This window comes from Triticum dicoccoides, chromosome 2B (assembly GCF_002162155.2).
Source record: "Triticum dicoccoides isolate Atlit2015 ecotype Zavitan chromosome 2B, WEW_v2.0, whole genome shotgun sequence".
In the NCBI taxonomy this organism is placed as follows: Eukaryota; Viridiplantae; Streptophyta; class Magnoliopsida; order Poales; family Poaceae; genus Triticum; species Triticum dicoccoides.
Genome location: NC_041383.1, coordinates 314,302,071 through 314,314,139, shown reverse-complemented (window position 1 = coordinate 314,314,139; position 12,069 = coordinate 314,302,071). Strand labels below are relative to the sequence as shown.

General features: G+C 48.7%; 1 pseudogene; it reads left to right on the top strand.

Moving 5' to 3' along the window:
* Positions 1-10,770: 10,770 nt before the first annotated feature.
* LOC119360861 lies at positions 10,771-11,776 on the top strand (annotated as a pseudogene).
* The last annotated feature ends 293 nt before the right edge of the window (positions 11,777-12,069 follow it).

Sequence of the window (12,069 nt, the reverse complement as noted above, 5' to 3'; positions counted from 1 at the left end):
TATAGCATAAACTTGAGAAGGTATTGATGGAACCACCGGTGGGATTTGGAAACAACGAATGAATTGATATGATAACAAAGCAAGAAGAATCTCGAACGAACCACCGTAAGAATTGAAAATGAAAATAGCAAAGGCACAATTCACCGGAAATAATGAAGATACTTGAGGGGATTTAGATACATGAGAACGAAGAGATCATGAACTGATTAGAGGGAATTTGAACAATTCACTGGTAAGATTTGGAGAACGATAGCTACACACTGAGAAAGCAGAATTATGACATGATGCCTTCGGAGGAAAGAAATGGAAACAACTCATGAAATGCTTCGGATGGTAAGAAAAGAATTGTCACAAACAAAACAATTATGAGGATAGCATGATGCTAGAACCATGAATATTGAAGAGAATGGAGCAAGATTCAAGAGAAATCCTTCTTCGGTCTTCAAATGTTGAGAATGAATATGAGAACCACCATGAATTGTTGAGATACTCCGGGAGAATTAAAAGAGGAAAGGTTGAGCCAAAGATGAAAAGAATTTGAAAACGACCTTGGAGAAGGCATATGACTGATGAGAATTCATTTTTACGTCAAACTCGAAAAGAATTAGGAATGGCTCCGGAATAATTAGAAGAGTCAGGTAAGATCCTGGAAAAAGACCTGTGGGTTAGGGCCCACTCGAAAGAAACATCATTGAAGGATTGCTTGAAATAGAGATTGCACCGGTAGAATTAAATATCTTGAATGATAGAAAAACCTCGAACTAACTCGAACGGATTAAGAATGGAAACATGATTCTTCTAAGATATCTTGAGCACTCCGGATTATGAACTGTGAGAGGTGAACAATTAAGAGGTGCACCGACGTGGAAAAACATTTGAAACGAGGAAAGGGATATGATCAACACCGAAAGCTTGAATTAAATCCACCGGAGAAGAAAAGAGACAAAGAATAATAGACTTGAAGCTCCGTTAGTATCTTCCTAAGAATCACCGGATAAGATCATTGATGGAAAAGAATGGAGAGTCTTCCCATCAATAAAATGGATACCCGATTAAGAAATCTGAGTCCTTGAAGAAAAGGGTGGGAGGGCGGGAAAACAAAGACAACTTGGGGCGGATGAAACCGATACCGTTGAGAAAACTTAGAATTGATCTCGCGAATGTTGAAATGATCGGATCCACCTGAAGAGAAGCACACCGGTTGGAAAGAATTGACATGACAATCTCGATGATCAAAAGGATTAGTACTCCCATAGAAATATGAGAACACCGCTTGAAAGGTATGGAATCAACACTTGACTTCGAAGCAACTCGAATACCACAAATAAAACAAAACAAAGGATTTGGCTTGCAGAATAAGCCAGAACAAATACATATGATAGAGATTTACCCAATCCCATATCATGCATCTGTCGGAAAGATATTCTAGGAGCTACTTGAATTCCCACCTATAAACTCCCGAAACTTTCTGGTTATGCAATCTGGTGTTGGGGATACAGGGGAAGCAATATATCTCACCCAAACTAACAATCCCTACATCCAGCTGTATCTATCCGTCAACACATAACCAAGAAAACTCCGGAAATCGTGTACCTCAACCTTCGAAAAGCATCCGTTATACGAGTTATGGCAATACTCCCAAACTCCCCAGTACTGGGTGGCGTCGAGGTTATCTCACCAACAACTGCATAAAAGAGATTTTCGATGTCGACAAAACTCAGGTATTCCAGAACTGCAATGACAAAATTGTGACGACAACACCTCAGAGCTCAACTCCACGGGTCACTGCCACATAAAAGACAAGAGGCACCAAGAACAATGTTCTAGTCACAAAACCATCGGAACGATTCCAAGATACCCGCGTGATCCTAAAAAAATTGTGAAAAATTGAGGAGAGGAAAGACAAAATATCTACGTCGAGAGTCCTCACCAGAGCGACGAAGGGGGCTGAGGAGTAAAAAGAATCCTACTCTCCAATATATATAATCCTAAGACTCAAAATAGTTTTTTTCTAGACTCAACAACGACCAACAATCAAGGGGGCTCCTATGGTCGGTCGAGGCTCTGATACCAACTTGTCACGCCCAAGATGCGACCCTATCCTAAAGGAACTTGAAGGTCCCACCAAGGATAGAAGCGCATCTTGAAGACGCTTTTACAAGATGGATATCATTACATCAACATTACATAATAGATGGGGATACATACAAAACATCAAAAGACACATGAATACAACAATATATCATACATAAGAGCAACATCCGACTACGGATGAAAACAAAAACAGAAGCTCAAACGACATCCACCCTGCTAGCCCAGGCTGCCGGCCTGGAACCTATCCCCTGATCGAAGAAGAAGAAGAAGAACTCCAAAACAAGCAAACATCGCTCTCGCGTCATGATCATCGCATAACCTGTACCTGCAACTGTTGTTGTAGTAATATGTGAGCCACGAGGACTCAGCAATCCCATTACCATGGGTATCAGGACTAGCAAAGCTTAATGGGAAAGGAAGGGGTAAAGTGGTGAGGTTGCAGCAGCATCTAAGCATATATGGTGGCTAACATACGCAAACAAGAGCGAGAAGAGAGCAAGCAGAACGGTCGTGAAGCTAGCAATGATCAAGAAGTGATCCTGAACTCCTACTTACGTCAAACATAACCCAAAACCGTGTTCACTTCCCGGACTCCGCCGAAAAGAGACCATCACGGCTACACACGCGGTTGATGCGTTTTAGTTCAGATCTGGTGTCAAGTTATCTACAACCGGACATTAACAAATTCCCATCTGCCCATAATCGCGGGCATGGCTTTCGAAAGTTTATACCCTGCAGGGGTGTCCCAACTTAGCCCATGATAAGCTCTCGCGATCAACGAAGGATATACCTTCTCCCAAGAAGACCCGATCAGACTCGGAATCCCGGTTTACAAGACATTTCGACAATGGTAAAATAAGACCAGCAAAGCCGCCCGATGCGCCGACAAATCCCGATAGGAGCTGCACATATCTCGTTCTCAGGGCAACACCGGATGAGACTAGCTACGAGTAAAACCAACCCTCAAGTTGTCCCGAGGTGGCCCCGCAGGCAGCTCAGTTCGGACCAACACTTAGACAAGCATTGGCCCGGGGGGGGGGCTAAAATAAAGATGACCCTCGGGTTGGCCGACCCAAGGGAAGGGTATAGGTGGTGGTGAGGCAAATGGTAAAACCAAGGTTGGGCCTTGCTGGAGGAGTTTTATTCAAAGCGAACTGTCAAGGGGGTCTCATAAATCACACAACCGCGTAAGGAACGCAAAATCCGGGAACATAACACCGGTATGAAGGAAACTAGGGCGGCAAGAGTGGAACAAAACACCAGGCATAAGGACGAGTCTTCCACCCTTTACCAAGTATATAGATGCATTAATAATATAAGAGATATTGTGATATCCCAACATAAATCTGTCCACCATGGAGCAATCTTCAACTTCACCTGCAACTAACAACGCTATAAGAGGGGCTGAGCAAAAGCGGTAACATAGCCAAGCAACGGTTTGCTAGGAAGGGTGTCAAAGGTTAGAGGTTCATGGCAATTTGGGATGGCTTGATAAACAGGTGATAGGTAGCGCAGCATAGCGATAGAACGAAGCAACTAGCATAGCAATGATAGTAGTGAGATCCAGGGTAGCAGTCATCTTGCCTGAAATCCCGCAAGGAAGAAGAACGAGTCCATGATGAAGACGAACGGGAGTAGTCGAACGAATCATCACAATCGCAAAATTATCGGAACTAAGAAGCAACACCGGAAAGAAACAAACAACATGATAAATGCACAAGCATAAACATGGCATGATGCACAAACAAGTATGATGCATGTCCGGTTTAATGAGGCATGGCATGGCAAAGTGCACAAACAATACTACAAATTAAGTGGAGCTCAATATGCAACGAGTTGCATATTGACGAAACACCACATTCATTAATTTAGTTCACTCTTTTTTATGTACCCAACAATATTAAATGTTTATTAACATGGCAAGAGGTGAAGTATAACAGAACTACCTATCTAGGCAATTTTAAATGAGTCCTTAAAGAACAAACAACAATTCCGGAAAATCCCCATATGCATATTTTAGATTTGGTATTGTTCTGTCCTAAACACAATTTTAATGTTGTTAAACAGGAAAATGAAGTGCAACATGTTAAATTAGGCATTTTTCCACCCCATTTACATATAAAGTTTATTTAAAACCGAGCTACGGTTATTTAGTTATGAAATAAAGCATTTTAGCATGACATTTGAGCAAAATTAAATAAACAGCAAGGTTAAACATATTTAACATGGCTGAAAGTGGGATATTATGAAACTAGAGTAAATTCTAAGCACTTTTCATATATAAATTATTTTAATCCGATGCACGGTTCAAGAGTTATTAATGCATGAACATGGAGGGGTAATTTGTAAATATGCAGTCTCTGGAAAATTGATAAGATCGCAGGCAGGGAAAAAACATGACACGGGCCGCATCTAAATAGTGCACTGGGCGGCTGGGCTGCTCACCTAGCTGGGCTTCGGCCCGTTTGTAGAGAGGCTTGGCAGGCCGGTGGATCTGGCGAAGAGGAGCTGGGCCTTGGCGGGGCGCGCGAGGCAGGGAGGCGCTGACGATGCCCGCGCGGTCAACGGGCGCTGAATGAGGCATCTTCCTCCTCTGCTCGAAGCAGAGGCTGGACAGGCGCGGTGCGATGGGACTTTGGCACGGGGCTGCGGAAGGAGATGGCGGCGGGCGGAGGCACGGATCCAAGACGGGGGAGGTGCGAAGGCGGACGGATCCGGGCGGTGCTAGACGCAGGACGACGAAGGACGCTGACAAGCTTGACCCGGGACGAGGCGGCCATGGCGCTCCTGCAGGACTTGGCGGGCGACGCAGGTGGTCTCCGGCGAGGGCACCGGTGGCCGGGGACGGGGCCCTACGGTGTGATCCGGCCGGGAACGGGCAAGGGCGACGAAGGCCGGCCAGGTCTGGTGGTGGAGACGAGGCCCCAATGGCAGCGCGATGCAGCGGCGGTTTCGGACAGCCATGGCAGGACTCCTGCTGCTGTTGAACCACGAGAGGGAAAATGAGGTCAGGAGGGGGAGAGAGAGAGGAGGTGCGGCAAGAAGGGAAGGGGGGCGACGTAGCTTAGCTGCTGCTGGTGGTGGTAGACGACGGGGACGACACGAGGTGGGAGACGGCAGGGAGCTCCTCTCCCTGGCTCGCAACAAGGGGGACGAGGCAGGGCTAGGCAGGGGAGATCGAGCAGAGGAGGCATGGCCTCGGGCTTGAGGGAGGTGGTTGCGGGGAGCTACGGGAAGGACGGATGGTGAACGAGAGGAGTGGTGGCCGCTGTGAGCTGATTGGGTGGAGATGGATCGGGAGGGATCCCGAGGTGGAAGAGAACTGGCGGCGACGGGTAAGGGGATTTGGTGGATGGGACAAGGCTCCTAAATTCTAGGGTTAGGTTGGTAGGTGGTCTATATATAGGATAAAGAGAGTGGGTTTAGTCCGTCCGATCGCAATCGGGCGGTCGAGAATAAATAGGTTAGGTAGCCCAAATAAGAAAACGGAGATGTTTTATAGATGTTAGGGGATGATTCGAATCCAACGGTCATGACCGTGCGGTTCGGGTTCGGGGAAGTTCCGGACACGCGCGCGAGGGGGCTGCAAGCTGACAAGAGAGGTTAGGTGATTGGACAAGAGGGAAACGAAAACACGGTTGGTCTCGAAACGGTCAACGAAAGAAAGGGGGACGCGGCAACTACGAGCGGATGCAAGTTTGAAAACAATGACGGCAACAGAGTGCCAATGCAATGCGAATGATGCGATGATGAATGCAACAAACAAATAAAACACACAGCTGCAACGAAATAACTGGAAGGCTTCTGAAGCGTCGGTCTCGGGGCGTTACATAGTTGGAAAAACTAGTAGCCAGTTCTCAATTGACAATGTGGTGCCTTCTTGGCCGCACATTCCAATCTTATCATCTCACTGTTGCTATGCACTCCCATCCTCTCTCTCACACACTCTCTCTCTCTCTTTGACTTTTCTCTCCTTTTCACTATACTATGAAATTCACGGAACAAAACAGTTTTCTGGCTGCTGCTTGATCCTTTGGTGCTCGCCTCTACCAACAGCCCAAATGACAACAAGCAAAGCCAGCAGCAGCTCGATGCCATAGCCTCACGAACGGGGGAAGGTGCCAGGTAAACAGAAGGAGCAAACCACGAAGCATCATGTGCGGCAACAATGAGAGACACCTGGGAAGGTCAACGACATGAGCCATGGAAGGTCAACGACATGAGCCGTGGAAGGTCGACGAGAGATGCCCGAGCAGGCACGCGCGAGGATGGCGAACATATGGCAGAGGGAATGTCCTAGGAGCTGCACTGCATCCTAATCATCAATCACTCATCAGACCAGCTTGAAATTTCCAATCAGTACAAATAAAGAATGTTTCTGCTTTTGATGATGAACAAGAATAGGGTGCACACGCTCGAACTGAAGATGATGGCCAGGACGAACTTCATAGTGAGCAGGCACACACCCAGCAGGCCAGCACATCGCATACACCCACACACCCATGTCTACCTTCGCTTGGCTGGCAAAAGCGACAAAGGAGAGGAGCCGCTGGAGTGGGCCAAATCAAGCCGCACCAATTCCAGCCGTCTTGACGACGTCTGCATTCCTCCTGACCTCGTCACCCTTCTCGCGGTGGCAGAGGTGGCGGTGCTAGAGGCCATCGGCGGCGGGGCATGGGAAGTTTCCCGCGGTGAAGCTCAAGAGCAGAGGGCCTGGCGGCGCGATGGAAGGAGGGGGATGCCGGCGCCGTGGTGGAAGAAGGAGGGGGTGGACGGCGCCGTGGTGGAAGGAGGGGGTGGCCGGCGCCGTGGTGGAAGAAGGTAGCGGTGGCCGGTGACGTCATCGAAGCAGGTGGAGGGAGGCAGCAGAAGGCGCACCAGGGCCGAGGCAGGCCGGCGCCGGTGGCGGGGGGTTTGTCGGGGGGTTCGTGGGTGGATGTGGGGGAGTGGATAACGTGGGAGCCGAGAGATTGTTTTTTTACGGGAAGTTCTAGTGGGTTTGTCTTTTCAGATTCTGGAACAGCTCCGCGGCTCCTTATATGGCGCAACGTGATCCGAATAGCTATTCTGATCCTGGGATCAGAATAGTGCTACTCTCTCTCTCTATATATAATATATATAGAGGGAAAAGCAAACTTATGAAGCTTCTCTAGAGGGGTTGCAATCATAGACGCTCATCTGTGTTGGGATCTGCACCCTCATCTTTCCCTCTTTGCATTTTCCAGCTTTTAGATGGTCGATGGATAATTCCTCTTATAGCCGAAGGTGGACCATTCGGCCTGCGTCTACTCTAGTAGTGCGCAGTAGTAGTCTGCTGGTTTGGCAGTCACGGGCATGTGATTGCAGCCACGTTCGGAGCCGGTCAAAAGGTTTTGGGCATCTGCTGCATGCCCTTTTTCTCTCGTCTGGACTCACGCATGAGCAACGGACACAGTCAAAAACGAGACAATGCCCCTTGCCGCACTTTCTTTCTTGCTTGTCTAGGTCTAGCACGGCCCTCTCTTTCCTCTCTCCCACTCTCTTCTCTCCACCTCATCTCAAGCCCGTATTTTGGTCAAAGCTACAGCCACGTCAAACGGTCAAAGAGAGTTCCTTAATACTCACCCCCTTCCCATCTTCTCACATACACCATCACTCGAGCACCACAACCACTGCTCACTCTTCTCATCTACATTCATCATTTATTTTTACTCTCCCTCTTCCCCAGCACCACCGCCGTCCTCTATGGCCCGCACGACATCGCAGCTCAGCCATCCAAGCCAGAAGCCCAAGCAGGTGCATCCCGTGTGCATCTGGACGACGGGAGGAGGAACATGGGGTGGAAGAGGAGGACGCCATGGATCTCGGACCCATGACTGCCATGGTGCGGCTGCAATCTCAACGAGTGGAGGACCATGAGGAAGTGGATGGTGCTCATGGGTCTCATCCTGAGCTGAGGTTTTTTTATCTATACAACCCTTGGTTTCTCCCTTGATGTTTTAGTTGACGAAGGACGACAAGCAGTAGCGACCAGATGAGCAGGAGCCGCATCAGCTACAGAAGGAAAATCTCAACTCCCACGGCATGCTGCATCTTAATGCTTTTTTAGATTACCTAGCAATCACTTTGCTCGGCTGTATTTTTCACGATCCGGTTGATTTAGTTTGGACCGAATCTAACTCTCTTCAGCGCTAAAGTGTAATACTGATGCATCCTCTGAAATGTTCTACTTGGTGTTTCCTAATTGAAGAAATTTCTGGACCTCTTTTGTTGTGCATGTAATTTTTTGTTGTGGTCAAAATGGTTGATGGTGATTACATTACACACAGGGATTGCTTATTTGTTGTAAGTGTCTTAGAGGGTTTTCCTAATTGAAGGTGCATGATGGCGCCTACAAATTAACTGCTTGCCTGGCCGGTTTCTTTTTTTTAGACAACGGCCTGTTCCTTGTTAGATCTGCTTGACAGCACAAACCGTGTATGTAGCCCATATCTCTCGGCATTTGGAGCAGCTCGGCCAACCTAATACCAACATCTATGCATATTTTTTGGAAGATGTTGGCTACCATTTCTTCAAATCACCATGATCTGAAAAATTGGGCTAGATGTATGATGCAACCTCAGCTTCAGGTTAATATACATAGCAAGGAAAGTTAGCTCTAGGGATTAGCTTGAGAGTGTACTTCAAAATGGAAACTCAAGTCATCGCCAAAAAATAGCAAATGTAGTTCAGACCAAAGCACTAGAAAGCCAGCAAATCAGAAACTACCGTCCGCTACCAGGAAATGCAAGCACTATGGCCAAGCTGGGCACTGCGTGAGTACCTGTCCAGCATACGATGAGTACCTGTCAGGCTCAACAAATGATGGTCAACTCTCATGTACTTTGGCGTTTCACACTACCGCAAAATGTACCAAGCGTTTTTTTCATTTTTCTTATGTGTTTTTTACCATTCCAACTCCGAACAGTACAATTTTTATCTATAATAAGCAAAAACGATGGCACATGTATTATTATTCTCCATATACCAATTGACTACGACATTTATGATTTCCCCCATTCTCAAAATATTTTTTCCTCCTGGTTTATATTTATTCAGTGCCGGTATTATTTTTCATTTTGAGTTGGGGTATAATTCTCTGGATTTTCCTTTTCCGACCCACATATGTGAAGCATCACAAACAAAACCCACACGAGCACTTTTTTCGCTAGCTATGATAACTTCTTTCTGGCGCCGTAGCGTGGCCATATGATATGACGGGTGCAGCATGCATAGAGGTATCGAGCAGAATGTCATTCCTTCTGCTCATCACGCTTTTTATTACTCGATACCTCGCACACTCGGTACCTAGACATTTCCCGCAAACTTTGTGATTTGTCTTCGTCTTACCACAAATTTGTTTAATTATGTTTATAAAAGGCCGTCAAGAGATACCACACCCACACCGCTACGCATTTCAATATAGGATTTAATAAGATCATATATAAACCGGACCGAGTAGTTTTTCTTCTTCTTTGAGACGACCCGACTTTCAAATATAAACGGTGTCCCATCTCCCAGACCTGATATGCGACCACCCTTACCAGAATGAACCTCTATCACCATACCAGCTACATCAATCTCGTCGCCTGTAGCACGCACCTCATCTTCATCCCTTTTGGTGAGCTATCTCAACAGATTGGAGCATCGTTGACCACTAGCAACTTGGGGATCGGCTTGCAATCGTCGAATGGCGCCGGCTGGTTATGACACCCAAGAAGTCTTGCAGATATTTTGACGGGTTTTTTTTTCGCCTCGTCCCACTACGCCATGGCCGAGAAGCAGATCTGAAAGTAGCTCTGTCGAGATAGATTGGCTAAGCTCATCGCAGACTCCTCGAGGTAACAACAGACACCAGCCGCCAAGTTGGACGTGTGCTCCCCGTGCATGCTCTCATCGGCGGCCACGGGGGTTTTGTTGCAGCTCTGTGCGCCCCGGCGGTCCCTGTCTTCATCGATCATGCGACAGGGTGGCTAGCGGCGGCCAGGCACCGCATGCCACACCGTTGAACGCCGTCGGCCGTGACACCCACAAGTACTTAAGAAGTTCGACGGTCTCAAGATATAATATACCTTGAGTCAACAACAAAACACAAGATTTTCTGTAAGTAGTAAAAGTGCAATGAGCAACCACACCGTCTAACGTGTACAATAAGTAAAGAGCCAATGCAATATAGTTATGATGCTTTAAGTGGGAGTATTTGACAAAAAACTGCCACAATTTCATGGAACCGTGCCTACAAACTACCACTTTACAAATTTGTGCCTAAAACTACCATTTCCTCACTAATCCTTGACTAAAAACTACCTAGTCTGAAAAGAGCCCGATTTGGCTCTTTTAAACGCGTTTATGACTAGTTGGGCCCACACGTCAGTGTCTATCTTCTTGCTCCTCATGTATCTCTCTTAGGCATTTCAACAAACACCTCAACTTCGTGCCCCACGGCGGGGAGCTCGCCGACGAGGTAGTTGTTGGCGAGGCCCAGCACGGCGAGCTCGGGCTCCCCGAGGAGCGCGGCGGGGAGCCATCCCGCGAGCACGTTGTCGGAGATATTGAGCTCCTAGAAGTGGATGGGCCCGTCTACTGGACGAGGACGAGGACGGTCTGCGTGGGCACGGCGAGCGCCTGGAAGTCGGCTGCTCCCTGCTGCTCCTTGTAGCCCGCGCCCGGGCTCGAGCTTCCGGACGGACGTCGCCCCGCTCATGACGCAGATGGTGCAGTTCCCGGCCAACAACAGCGCCCCCTTCACCGTCAACATCCACCCCTACCTCAGCCTCTACCTCAGTGACGACTTCCCCGTCGATTTCGCCTTCTTCGACGGCCTCGCCAAGCCGTTGCAGGACGGCGAACGCACGTACACCAACATGTTCGACACGCTGGTGTCCGCGCTCGCCGCCGTCGGCCACGGCGACCTGCCCATCGTCATCGGCGAGGTCAGCTGCCAACCGACGGCGACAAGCACGCCACCAACGCCCTCGCCAAGCGCTTCTACGACGGCCTGCTCCCGCGGCTGGCGGCCAACACTGGCACGCCGCTCCGGCCCAACCAGTACATGGAGGTGTACCTGTTCGGTCTCCTGGACGAGAACGTCAAGAGCGTGGCGCCGGGCGCGTTCGAGCGGCACTGGGGCGTGCTCCGCTTCGACGGCCAGCCCAAGTTCCCCATGGACCTCACCGGGAACGGGCAGAACACCATGCTGGTGCTGGCCAATGGCGTGCAGTACCTGCCCAGGACATGGTATGTGTACAACCCCAACACCGAGGACAAGAGCAAGCTGGTCGAGAACGTGAACTACGCCTGCACCTTTGCCGACTGCACCGCGCTCGGCCTCGGCTCCACCTGCTACGGCATGGACGTCAATGGCAACGCCTCCTACGCCTTCAACATGTACTTCCAGGTGCAGAACCAGAAGGACGAGGCCTGCGACTTCCAGGCGCTCGCCGTGCCCACGCAGACCGTCCTCGTCCTCGTCCAGGAGACCGACCCCTCCACTTCCAGGAGCTCAACCTCTCCGACAATGCGCTCGCGGGCTGGCTCCCCGCCGCGCTCCTCAGGGCGCCCGGGCTCGCCGTGCTGGGCCTCACCAACAACTACCACGCCGGCGAGCTTCCCGCCGTGGGGCACGAAGACGAGGTGTTTGTTGAAATGCCTGAGAGAGATATAGGAGGAGCAAGAAGATAGACACTGACATGTGGGCCCAACTAGTCAGAAACACGTTTAAAAGAGTTGAATCGGGCTTTTTTCAGACTTGATACTTTTTAGTCAAGGATTAGTGAGAAAATGATAGTTTTCGGCTTAAATTTATAAAGTGGTAGTTTGTAGGAACATTTTCATGAAATGTGGTAGTTTTTTGTTAAATACTCTTTAAGTGGTGATTAAGATAAAAGAGCATAGAAATAGATGAAAAAACAAACAACAACAAAAAGTAAAGAGCCAACTATACACATACATTACAAT